This window comes from Canis lupus, chromosome 10 (genome assembly GCF_048164855.1).
Source record: "Canis lupus baileyi chromosome 10, mCanLup2.hap1, whole genome shotgun sequence".
NCBI lineage: Eukaryota > Metazoa > Chordata > Mammalia > Carnivora > Canidae > Canis > Canis lupus.
The window spans coordinates 20845697-20859418 of NC_132847.1; the positions used below are offsets into that span (position 1 = coordinate 20845697).

Genomic DNA, 13722 nt, shown 5'->3' on the forward strand with positions numbered 1-13722 from the left:
CAGTAATCTCACACTCTAGAAATGTCAGCTGGAAGTTCTAGGCCGAAAGAAGCCGGCCAGTTAGGGCAGGTTCGCCGATCCTGACGTTTCCGCTAGTAAAAAGCGGGGGCCGCGGATTCCAGGGCATCTTCCTCGGCGGCGCCCCCCACAGGCCGGGGGCGTGCCCCAGGGCTCCGCGCCGACCCCCGCCCGCCCGGCAGCCGCCGCGGTCCCCCTCCCGCCGCAGGCACCGCCCCTCCGCGCCAGCCGCGGGGCGGGGGGCCAGGAGGGGCTCGCGTGGCCGTGGTCGCCATCTTCCGGCGCGTCCTTCCCCGCGTGGGGCGGCAGCCCGGGCTCTCCGCCCTCCTCTCGCCTCGGAGCGGGGCTTCCCAGGCGGCGCAGCTGGGGGGCGCTGGGCGTCGCGGGGTCGCGCGGCGGAGCGCGACGCCCAGGCGGGGCCGGGGGGCGGGGCCGGCCGGGGGCGGGGCGGGGCCGGGGGCGGGGCCGGGGGCGGGGCCGGGGGCGGGGCCGGCGCGGCGACGGCGGCAGCTGCGCGGCGGCGCAGGCCTCCCGCGGCTCTCGGGGCGCGCGCCGCCTCTCGCTCCGCCCGCGCGCGAGCCTGGGCAGGGGAGGGAGGGGCCAGGAAGCGGCGAGCGCGCCGGGGAGCGCAGCTGCGGGCGTGGGGGCGGCAGGAGCCGCGGAGCCGGCACCGGGAGAGGCTGCGGCTGGAGCGGCGGCCGAGACAAAGGCGCGGGTGAGTGCAGGGGCGCCGGCCTGGGTCGCGCGCCGCCCCCCCTCCCTCGCGGCCTCCTGGGCGGGGGCCCGCAGCCTCGAACCCCCGCCGCCGCCGCCGGCTCGCTGGGGAAGCGCGGCCGGGCCCTGCCCCCCGCGCGCTGCGGGCTGCGGGCTGTGGGCTGAGCCTGCGGCTCCATTTTTCAGGTCTGGGCGAGGTCTTCCTGCGGACCCTGCCCTCGGGGTTTTTCTGCCCAGTCCTTCCGAGACCCGGTTTACACGCTCAGTTCAAAATCGTGGACGGGCGGGCGGCTGAGGGAGCCAACGGCCAGCTTGCAGTAAAATGGACATGAAGAGACCCCCCCGCTCCCCCCAACTTCGCAGGTCTGGGGGGCGCGGAGGGCGGGCGGAGAGAGCCGGGGTTTTCCAGGGTGAGGGTTTCGGGGTGGGGTGAGGTGAGGTGGGGGCGCTGGACCCCTGCCTCCGAGTCGGGACTGTCGCCCGAGGCGTGCAGCGGGTCTCGCCGCGCTTCTCCCTGGGCCGCGGACAGAAAGCCTGGCTGACCACCTCCTCGCAGGAGCCCGTGCGACTCGTACAGGTTGTCTTACCCCGCGCTTGCCGCTTCGGTTGTGATTTTCTTTTTCTTTTTTTTTTTTGGCGGGGGGGGGGGGGGTAACGGGTGTGGTAGGTAGCGGCTCGCCGATGCCGCCTTCAGAGCCGAAAAGCCCCGATGGGCTGACTTCGTGTGTACTTGAAACAACATTGGGATTTCTTTTTAGTGGCTATGATTTTAAAGGATAAGCTTTTTGTACGGGGACTGGGTGTGACGATGTTCAGTTTCCAGAATTGACACATGTTGTTAGAGAGCCGGGCTTACCGTAGGTGCTCAGTAAAACATTTGAATGAATGAACCAACGGATCCTGAAACCACAGAACTGATTTCACAGGTAGGAAAACGTAGACACAAACCTTCTGGACTCCAGGAAGAAGCGTTCAGAAACAACATGTAGTTACTGTTTATATGCTTGTTTTCACCCACTGTACACACACACACACACACACACACGTATACATGGTGTTGATGATCAGCTGTGCTCAGTGTTGGGAGTGTAGAAAACGTAGTTGAAATGTGGGATTTTTCATTTTGAGGAAGAGGAGGTAGACATTTTCTGTTATTTGAAATTAAGTGTTATTTCTGATTTCTTGTGAAAGACTGAGGAACTAAAGAAGAGGTGCTTGGATTGTGTTTTGTTCTTCTGAGACTGCCAAAGTCTATTTCATTGTGAATAAAGCAGGCAGTGTGCTTTTGGCGGACCATGGTGGCCTGGTCTTCATTTGCTTTTTTGAGCTAGAGGTGTCTAAAGTTAGGGGGAAAAGAAAACTGATGTACTAATTAAACTCTACCGTTTATTCAACCGGTATTCATTAAGCACCCATTATGGACTGGCACCTGTGTTGGTTGCTGAGTTTCTAGAAGCAAACAAAACCCACAATTATCGCTTTAACCTGAGCGTGAAGTTCTTTCCTCATTATCGATGTTGCAAGTAAGGACTGTCTTACTTACACCCCCCACTGTAGACTTAAAGTTGGGAAAGCTGGCAGGTGGACTGCAGGAAGTGCAGATCCATAAGTCTATTTAAAGGTTAGTAAATAACTACATAGGGCTGAGATGATTGGGTTGCATTTTGCTGGTTTTAGTAAAATCAGTCTACATTTTAAAATGAAGGGAGGGAGAGGTTTAACAACTATTTTTTTGTTTCCTCCTTCCATAGTGGATGATTTTGGTACTGTATTTATTGAAGAGTAATATATTTGTGGTTGTTTCCTGTAAATAATCTTTGTTATACAACATTTTCTATTTAAAAAAAAATGCCCAAGGAGAAACACTGGATTCCTTAAAACAAATGTTTTAAATAAACCACCTATTTGGATGCTTTATTTTAACCTTTTAGTCACTGTTTACAGGTAAATATGATATTGACTTGATCATGCTGAAAAGGGAAGGACTACTAGTAATAATTTGTGGTTCCGTATTTGGACTTTCCCCACTAGTATTGCGACTGTGATGGAACTCTGCTTAGTAAAAAGAGAATGTGGTTTGTAGTAGTTCTGACCATAAGGTTGCATTGCCTGCTTTTGTCTTTATACACATAGGATTTTTTTTTTTTAAGTGCTTGTTTTATTTGGCCTCATTAGAAGGTTCCAATGTCATTTTATGATCATTACAAAATAATGTAAATTAACTTTTTCATAAATGGCATTTCAGTTTCAGTGAACCTTTTTAACTTGTTAACACCTTATACATTGTTGAAGATAATAAGTACTTTCAGTTAGAACTTTCAGATTTTTAGATTGGCTGCTTGCTTTTTGTGGTTGTTGTGCTTGGGAGTAATATGGAAAATAATCCCTTAAATTTTAATGGTAGATGTATTTAAAAATGTATATTTCTTATAGGAAGAGTTACTTTGACAATATACTGCTGGTAGTCTGGGCTGATGAGAAACCTAATATAGTAGGTGTTAATAGCGATGTTTAAAGAATAGTGTCAGCAAGCTGTGATATGTTGAGTAAAAAATGCTTGGTGTATTTTGTCACCAGAGTTCGTGACTGTCAACAGCATTGAGACGTGTTAAATTTTTTTCAAGAAATAAGAACCCATGGTTAGGTTTTTGTACCTTAAAAAATACTGTGTTTTAGAAGTATTAATTCTCCTTTGGAGTAGTTTATAATGCTTTGAGTCTAAATAAATTCCAGGATCATTCCATTTTATAATTGTTGGAGTATTTGAAATGTTGATGCTTTTTTCCTCGGGGTTTATGTGTGTGTTAAACGATGGGAGTAGGTAGTTTGTTAAAAAAAATTTTTTTTTTAAAGACCCTTGAGAATGTTTTACGAAGTGTTTTCTTTATCAGATGTGGTTAATGAAGGGATTAAGAATGATGCCCTTGGGGATCCCTGTGTGGCTCAGCGGTTCAGCGCCTGCCTTTGGCCTGGGGTGTGATCCTGGAGTTCCAGGATCGAGTCCCCTGTGGGGCTTCCGGCAAGGAGCCTGCTTCTCCCTCTGCCTGTGTCTCTGCCTCTCTCTCTCTCTATGTCTATCATGAATAAATAAATAAAATCTTAAAAAAAAAAAAAAAAGAATGATGCCCTTAAAAAGCATTGCAGCTGTGCTCTTGTTTGTATAGGTTGTTAGAGAGTATCAATTTGCAAATAATTTCTCACATTTATTCCCTAGGACAGGTTGCTATTACATTTTTATGTCCTAGGTGTCATTTTTTGGAAGTATTGAGGTTTTCATCTGCTTTAGGAGTCTGGCGTACTTTTGTTAATGCTTTATATTAAGGTTTTTTCTCACAATTGGAAATGCATGTTAGTTTTCATCTGTTACAGTGTTCTTAATCTCAGTTCTCATGAAATATTTTAATATTTTATTGAAAATGTTAGTAGTGCTTTTGAGAGGAACATTATGGGTTCCCTGTGTATTCTTGAGAAGAACTGAGTGTGTGTGCTTATCCTTAATACTTAGTTAGGTGAGGGAATTTATCTTGATTTTTCTTCCATACCACGTGGAAAAACTTGGAATTTAGCTTATTAATAATTAACTTTACGCATCCTGCTACCTCACTTCAAAGCTTAAGAATACTTGAACTTTTCTATAATACTGACAAATCATGAACAGAGCAGGATTTAGCTGAAAGAGTTGTGGGAATCCATCCAAAGGGAGTTTCTGAACTGAAAGCCAAAAGACTTGGTAATAAGTTGTCTTTATCATGACAACACAAAATACCTGCAAATGTGTTTTAGTCAAAATGGATTATAGTAAAACAAACTCCCTCTTTTTTTCCTAGAAAGCATTAGGTAACTCCATGTTAAATTTAGGTGTTTTTGAAAATGACTAAATGATGATCACCGATATTTCCATTTTATAGCTTACCCAATTAGAAATTCATGTTAAGATTTCTTGTTAAATCTTTGAATTATTGTAAACATCTTTTAGTAAAACATATTTTGTTCCATTTAGCTTGGTAATACACTTTCACTTTTTGCTTAATAAAGCAAAAATGAATTTTTTGTACATTCTGCATTGTGTATATTTTGCACTTTTTTGTGGTGGGAACCCGTATTTGTGGAACTGGTATGTGCAATGGATGGGACTTCATAAAGCTTAAGCAGGAAACAACTCTCTCTGTACCTTCAAACCATTCCTGTAGGTTGAGTATTTCCCTGCTCTGGATGAGCTTTTAGGAAGATCAGGTTGCTTTTCTAGTTAGTTTTAGGTAATAAAAATTCTTGTGCTTACTTGTCAATGATAGTGTTATTTTAGTCAGTAGAAGGCATAGCTCAGGATCACATTCAGTGTTAAAACTCTTAGACAATTTAGAACTTCTCTTTCTAGCTCAGAGCTTCTTGAGCCCTAGAAGCCTGCTTTGGAGCAAGAGTCCTGGTAGGTGTGTGTTGTTTTACCAGCTCCTCTTCTTCACTGCTGTCCAGATTCATCTTGTCCAGGGTCCACCTCAGTGGGGAATAGAATTGGGGTGAGAAAGGTATGATTTTAATGTGACTCATCCTGTTTCGCTCTGGCATTGGTGCTTTCTGAATCAGGCAGGTTGTTCAAAAGTGGACTTTCTCCAGAAGTGCTAGAAATGGTTTTCTTGGAAATTCCATGTGTGGGAACCTCCCAGCTACAATTCTTGTGATATAATTCTTCTATTACAGTCCCTTCACCTTTCAGTTTCCTTCAACTGCAGCCTCACAACGCCCAAGGAAAGGTTTTACTTGTCTTTATAATAGTTCTATAACTTTTTAACCAGATCTGCCCTTTGCTAAGGTTATTTCATACCTCGCAGTTTCATGCATTCCACCAGAACCTCCTCATTGTACCTTTCCAGCTCCTTCTGTTAATTATGCCACTTAAACAGTAATTCTGTGTCTGGGACCTGCCCCAAGCCCTCCTTCCTCCACGTTCATGCTTTGAATCCATGGTCCACTGTTTGAAATTTTACCTGCGTACACCCTCAATTCCCTGTAGCACTTCTTCACTGTACTCAGCTGGCCATCTGCCTCCCCCACCTCCAGTTCTCCATCTAGTCTAGCCGATATGTGGCAGTTGATTGTGGCCTGAGGAAAAAAACCAAAAAACACCGATACTGATCTGTTCTCCCTGTAAATTCAGGAGGGTTTTTCGTACTATCCCCAGTTCTGTAATCTTAAAGATTGTATTTTTTTAAATTAATCTCTACATCCAAAATGGTGCTCAAACTCAGGAACCCAAGATTATGAATCGCATCTTCCCCTGAGCAAGCCAGCCAGTTGCCCCAGTTTTGTAATCTTAGTATATATTTCCCTAGTTGAATTACTCTCCCACTCTCCTAAATTACTATTTTACATCTCTCCATTTTTAAATACATATTTTATTTAACCTCAGTTTGCCAATATATAAAACCCAGTGCTCATCTAATCATGTGCCCCCCCTTAATGCCCATCACCCTATATCTCTCCTTAAAACTTCACCTTTTTGCATTTTCATCTGATGACTTTGCTTCCTGTGTATTAAAAACGAAAGCAATCAGAAGAAAACTTTTTCATCTCTCTTTGCATCTGTACCCACACTCTCTGCATTTTCTATTTTGCTATGACCATGGGTTCCATTCTTGCCCCTGGTTCTATACTCTTCTCCTTGTCAAGGACATGGCATTGCCTCAGGATTCATCCCAGGCTCCTGGCTTCCAGTGAGCTGTGTCATCACTGTTCCCCATTTCTACAGGATCATTCTTACCAGTGTAGAGATGTGCTGAATATCTCCCATCTTTAAAACAAACATACCTCTCCCAACACATTTTTCTTTTAACTACTATTTTCTGAAAGTTATTTGTGGTCATCAGTGCTCCATATCTCTTTGGATCCGTAACATTCAGTTTTTTTTTTTTTTTTTTTCTTTTTCACTCTACTCTTGTTGAGTTTACTAATGACCTCCTTGGTGATATATTCCCTAGTCGGTTCTCAGTCCTAATCCTTTGGATGAAGCAGCAGCATTTGACATAGTTGATAATTTTCTTCTCTTTGAAACCTTTTTCCCTTTGCTTCTGGGACACTACTACTTACTTTTAGTTTCTTTCTTTCTTTTCTTTTTTTTTTGTAACCCCCAACTCCTAAAAAATAAGGCAGTGTCCTAGAGCTCTATGTTTAAACCTCTTCTATATTTATATGTAGTCTTTTGTAATCTCATCCTATTCTCCAGCTAGAATTATCATATAGTTCAAACTAAAAATGTTATCCTCAGCTTAGATCTTTTTTCCTAACCTCCAGACTTTTGTACCCAACTGCCAAGTCAGCATTCCCAACTAGACATCCCATATTTCGTAAGTCAAAACTAACCTCTTCATCTTTCTTTCTTTTACCCCAATGATTGTTCTTATTCCATCTCCCTCATCTTACTAGGTGTCAACCTCATTTTTTAGTTTTTTGTGGCTGAAACCTGGAGACATTCTTGACTTCACTTTTTCACACCCCTACGTCTAATTCAAAATAATGTATCATGCAAATATGTCCTGTACTTATCTTAAAATCTACTATAAGACTAAATACAGCCATAACTTAGTTATTCTCAACTCCTGCCACTCCATCTAAGCAACCATCGTCTCTTGCCTATCTTATTTTAGTTGTCTCTTTCCTGGTCTCTTTGCTGTTTCTGTTCTCAAGACAGTAGTCAGGGTGATCCTTTTGAAATGAAAGTTTAATTATGCTACTTCTATGTTCAGAACCCTTCAGTGGCTTTCCTTAGACTAAAAGCCACAATATAACAGGGCCTACAAAGGCCCTCCATCATCTGTACCTCCTTCTTCTCTGATGATGTGTCCTATTACTCTCTCCTTGGTTTATTCCACATGAGGCAGATGGATCTCCTTAAACTTTCTTGAACCTGCCAAGCACAGTTTTGCTGTAGTGTCCTTAGGGAGAGAGCTTTCTTTTATTCACTGCAGAATCCCCAGTATTCAGAACAGTGATACTACGCACATGATGGGTATTCACATTTGTTATATGAGTGACTGCTTATCTTGTTATTCATGTCTTTGAAAACAGCTTTTATGTATGTTTGTATAACTAAAAGTATTTTGACTCTTTAAAATCATGTAGTACTAGAAGAATTAAGTAAAAATATTTAGATAAAAAGACAAAAAGTATGTTCAAATCAATTTTTGTGTATGGAAAGTGAAAATACACAGGAAAATGGTTAGGGACAGATAGGAAAGAACAGAGAGGTAAGGTAAATGGAATAAAGAAAAGAAAAGCCTGATTTGGAAGTAGGGTGATAACACTTACACTATTTTTGTCTTGCTCCATACTTCTTTTGGGCTGTTTCTTGAATTCTGAGTGTTGGTGATTTACATGGGCTTAGGCTCTGCAGGTTGGGCTGTATTACACCTTGCTTTTATCAGGGATATTGGTTCAGGTGAAATTGAGAGCCAAAACTTGGTTGCTTTTCTATTGCCAAACTCCTTTTGTTAAAGTTAATGTTACAAGAAACCGCTTTATCTGACTATATTCTTAGCACTTCTCAATTTTTTTTGCAGAGAGCTCAAGCAGAGGTGTCATAGTTTTTTTTTTTTTTTAAATTTTTATTTATTTATGATAGTCACAGAGAGAGAGAGAGAGGCAGAGACATAGGCAGAGGGAGAAGCAGGCTCCATGCACCTGGAGCCCGATGTGGGATTCGATCCCGGGTCTCCAGGATCGCGCCCTGGGCCAAAGGCAGGCGCCAAACCGCTGCGCCACCCAGGGATCCCGAGGTGTCATAGTTTTAAAGATTTTGAGTGTACACAAATTTATTAGTATGCTTTGTGCTTAGTATTGCACTGCCTATTTACTGCTCTCTCAGAAAAGGGGGGTCTGTAAGTAGTTTTATTGTAGTTCTGTGGTAAGCTAGCAGATAGCTACATTAATGTGCACAATTTTATTGAGTAATGTTTATAAGCATATTTGTGCTCTTAAATGAAAAATACTTGAATGTATATATGTGCATTTTTAAAACTGTAGTTTAAGTAATATTCAGGTGGAAAATGGGAGTGTGAGGGAAATTAATGATAATGCAAGCTTCCAGTATTTCATTATGCTGAGACAAGATTTTTTAAACCCTTTTAAAAATTAATTAATTAATTAATTACTTTTGGAGATTTTATTTTTAAGAATCTCTACACCCAGTGTGGGGCTCAAATCCACAACCCTGAGACTAGGAGTCACATGCTCCACTGACTGAGCCAGCCATGTACCCCTAAAATTTATTTATTTTTAAACTCTTTTTTTCTGAGTTATGCCTTATTTCCTGTTAATTAAAAAAAAACTTCTAGGGGTACCTGGGTGGCTCAGTCGGTTAAACATTGCCTTTGACTGTGGTTATGATCCTGGGGTCCTGGGAGCCTATTTCTCCTTTTCTTCTTAGCTCCCCCTTCTGCTGTTGCATTAGTGCGCGCTCTCTCTTGCTCGCTCTCTTGCTCTCTCTCTCCCTCTCAAATGGATAAAATCTTTTTTTTAATAAAGATTTTTATTTATTTATGCATGAGAGACACAGAGAGAGAGGGAGAGAGGCAGAGACACAGGCAAAGGGAGAAGCAGGCTCCACGCAGGGAGCCCGATGTGACCCGATCCCTGGTCTCCAGGATCCCGCCCTGGGCTGAAGGCAGGTGCTAAACCACTGAGCCATCCAAGGATGCCCGGATAAATAAAATCTTAAGAAAAATAAAAAAATAAACTTAAAACTCCCCTTTTCAAAAAAGATTTTATTCATGAGAGACACAGAGAAGCAGGCTTCTCTTGGGAAGCCCCATGGGGGACCAATCCCAGGACCCCAGGACCACAACCCAAGCCAAAGGCAGACGCTCAACACTGAGCCACCCAGGCATCCCTTTAAAAATCCTTTAAATAGTGAAAAGAGGTGGCTTAGAAGTTCCTGAATAACTTTTTATGCATTAGGTATAAGTTACTCTCCATAAACCAATCTAAAGACTTCCCTATTTTTATGTAATATGCAATAAATTTGTCTTGATTGACTTGTCTGATGGACTTTTATATGGCCAAAAGGTGGACTTAATTTTCATGGTCATAGAGGTATGGGTACGTATGTGTTGGTTTGTATTTATAGTTCATACTATAATACGTAATGTAATACGTATATGTCATATACGTAGATGTAATACGTAGATGTCATATAAACTTGTGTATGCTTGATACTTTAACTCCTAAGCAATAATACCTATAAGTCAGGTGTGGTATATTTTTCTTTCATATTAAATAGGAAATTAAAATATAAAAATTTTCTTACTAAAATGTGACACAGGTTTTTTAAAAATTTTTATTTATTTATGATAGTCACAGAGAGAGAGAGAGAGAGAGAGGCAGAGACACAGGCAGAGGGAGAAGCAGGCTCCATGCACCGGGAGCCCGACGTGGGATTTGATCCCGGGTCTCCAGGATCGCGCCCTGGGCCAAAGGCAGGCGCCAAACCGCTGCGCCACCCAGGGATCCTGTGACACAGTTTTTTAAAAGTTTTTGTATCTTGTAAAATTATTTTGGATGACATACTAACAAGTGTTTGTCTACAGTTTTGAATTAATTGTTCTGTTTTGTAGGGTAATTATGTAATCTTCATTAGAATTTCTCATTGTGGGCAGCCCCAGTGGCACAGTGGTTTAGCGCTGCCTGCAGCCCGGGGTGTGATCCTGGAGACCCGGGATTGAGTCCCACGTCGGGCTCCCTGCATGGAGCCTGCTTCTGCTTCTGCCCGTGTCTCTGCCGCCCGCCCCCCCCCCCCCGAATTAAATAAAATTTAAAAAGGTCAAGAATTTCTCATTGGCCTATATGAACTCATAGGTTACATTTCACATAAGAAATACCCATCTTGGATTAATAAAATCCTTATTTCTGGACACCTGAGTGGCTCAGTTAGATTAGCGTACCAGTCTTGATTTTAACTCAGGTCATGATCTCAGGGTTGTGAGATTGAGCTCTGCGTCCGCCTCTGCCCTGGGCAGCAGGCTCTGTGCTGGGCATGGAGTCTGCTTAAGATTCTTTCTCCTCCCTCTACCTCTCTCCCCCATATATGCATGCATACTCTCTCTCTCCCTATAATATGCATTCATTCATTCAACAAATTTATCAAACTACTCTTCCCGATCTGCTAAGGATAAAATACAAACTGTACTCACCGAAAAATACAAACTCACTCACACTCTGTCTATATAATAGGGACCTGACAACTTCCCAGGGTAGCTCACCTTTGCTCACTGCGTTTAGCCACTAAATAATTTTTCAAATAGGCTTTGCTTGTTCTTGCCTTAGGGTTTTTATACTAGTTGTTTCCTCTGTTTGAAATGATGGTTCCCAGATCTTTGCAAGGCTGGCCTCTTATCTTTTAGATCTCAGCTTAAAGATCACCTCATTTCCTCACCACTTTAAAACAGCACCTTCCCATCACTGTTACACTTGCCTTAGAGCACTTATCAGATCTTAATGTTTTTAACTTTTAAAAAAAATATTTATTTATTCATGAGAGACAGAGAGAGAGAGAGAGAGAGAGGCAGAGACATAGGCAGAGAGAGAAGTAGGCTCCATGTAGGGAGCCTGATGTGGGACTTGATCCCGGAACTCCAGGATCATGCCCTGGGCCGAAGGCAGACGCCAACTGCTGAGCCACCTGGGAGTCCCATGCTTTTAACTTTTTAAAGCGTGTCCTAAAATAGATTAAGCTTTATGAGAGCAAGGAACTCCTTTTTCTTGTTCCTTGCTGTCAACAATGCTCAGAACAATACCTGCCACTGGTAAGTGTTTAGTAAAGTGGGCAGCCCCGGTGGTGCAGCAATTTGGCGCCGCCTGCAGCATGGGGTGTGATCCTGGGGACCTGGGATCGAGTCCCACATCGGGCTCCCTGCATGGAGCCTGCTTCTCCCTCTCTCTCTGCCTGTGTCTCTGCCTCTTTCTCTCTGTGTCTATGAATCAATAAATAAAATATTAAAAAAAATGTTTAGTAAAGTGTTGAATGAATAAGGTAGTAATCTCATCTATTTTTTTATTGTGAGTGAATTTAATTAGTATACTGACATCTTAAAGTGTTGAAAATGTATTCCTTCTAACTTGGGTGAGTAGGAAATGGGATTATTCAGTCAAAAGCCTGATTTAAGTATGAAAAAATTTAGGAACTGCTGTGATGATCCTTAGAACAGTCTTGGGTGGAACTAGTGTTGTGTGGAAGCTGGTGATGATCTTGTGCATCTTTCCAGCTCCATGTTCAGTGACATCATTATGGCAGCTTGAAACCGGCTATGGTAGGACTATTTACAACATGGGAATCTGCAAAAGCTATAAATTAGGGCCTTTTTTTTTTCAGAGAGGTAGCTGTTAAATATTTATCAGGAGACCACTGGATGGAATCTCACAAAATTGCTGTTTTTATGGATAAAAAATGCTTGAATATTGACAAGCATTTTTTCTTATGGTTTAACCGAGCAGAGTTAGTTATTTTGGTTTGAAGATAATTTATTTTAGTCTGTGTAGTCAGTTCCGTCAGTGATTTACCTCAGTGCTGTACTTTTCTGTTTTTCAAAGTTGCATTCCTTTCACATCTGATGATGATTTGTAGATTCTTTTATTGTGTAAAAACTGGTTATTTGTATGTTTGTATCTTAATTGTTTAACTGTACATCTTATTTTGACTAGTTCATTTCAGAGCAGGCACAAAAGATCTTGAGATGCCTTTGAAGGTGTTTTTGGTTTGCTTCTGAGTTGCTGTGCCCATTGTAAGGTGTTCTTTTCCTGGCAAAGAAAATAGAGCTGATTCAATCTGAGTCATAAATTATTCGGTAACTTTTATTTTAAAATTTGCTTTTCAGAATGATTTACATAAATACACCTGTGTTCAGTTTTTCTTTTTTTTCTGACTTTTTTGTTTTCTTCTTTTGCCCGTCTACCTCTGAGTGCTTACTTGCTGTCTCTGATTATCTATCTACTTCCTGCTACTCTGATTTCTTCTCTGAATCATTATCTCTAAATCAGTGAAATAATGTTCTATTTCTCAGGTTTCAGTAGTTATTCTCTCGTCTCTCTTATGATCCACCTGCACATTCCATGCTATTTTCACCCTCTTCCCCCCATTCAATAAAGAGATTATTTTCTTATAGGCATCTGAGGAAATCTATTTAAGATTTTCTTGAGGAAATTAATTTAAAAATTGAACTTGGTTAATTTACTGACAGCTCTTGAGTGACATTAGCATTACACAAACTCTGAATAAGTGGATTTGAATTGGTGATATTGAATTAAAATATGGCACCTGTATTTCTTACCCTTTAACTCAAGTTGTTCTCTCTCATGCACAAGCACTAAACACGTGTTTGATGCAGAGAATCAGAGTATACGTGTAAGCTAAAGAAAAAAATCACATCCATAATTCTCTCATCGTCAGATAACCAAACTGGTAATGTTTTGTTGAATGTCTTTCCAGGCAAATCTATGAATAAGTTGCCTGTTTTTTTACCGAAGTCAGATCTTAGTAACAGTTGAGCAAATACTGTGATCATAAAAGCATGACTTTTTATTACTTTAGTTTGAAAGGATCTCATTGGAAAGTGAAAATTTTGTTTGACAGTGGGTAAAGCTGTAAGTAAAGTTGTGATTAAAAACAATGGTGTTTATGGAGAGTAGAATTGTGGTAAGTCACCTCGACTCAAAAATTACTTCAGCAGTAATTTTTTTCTTAAGGGCTCTTTTACCATTGCACAATAGCTTGATTGTGTTATACCAGCTAAGTAAAACAGTACATGATTCTGTGTACAGTAGACTTCTTTTAATAATAGCCCTAGGGTAAAATAAGGGGCAGTGTAGATAGGTTCATATTTTTTGTTCTGCCCCAACTTCTACCAATGCCTTAATATTGAGATAATTTCAGGGGAAAAGAAGGTGTTTTTTAAAGGTTTTTATCCAGTTTGTAAAAGTTTCATTAGATATTGCTACTTTTTTTTTATT

At 41.8% G+C, this 13722-nt stretch overlaps 1 protein-coding gene across 6 annotated transcripts in view; it reads left to right on the forward strand.

Annotated features, from left to right (window-relative positions):
- The first annotated feature begins 579 nt into the window (after window positions 1–579).
- Window positions 580–13722, forward strand: part of CDC42SE2 (CDC42 small effector 2) — a 116507-nt gene continuing 103364 nt past the window's right edge. For 3 of the 6 annotated variants that reach the window (XM_072840912.1, XM_072840911.1, XM_072840915.1), the window contains exon 1: window positions 580–733. The gene's annotated coding sequence lies outside the window, so the exon portion shown is untranslated. Of the gene's footprint in view, window positions 734–855; window positions 1096–13722 lie in introns of those variants that run through there. The other 3 variants (XM_072840916.1, XM_072840914.1, XM_072840913.1) reach the window with 3 other exon arrangements.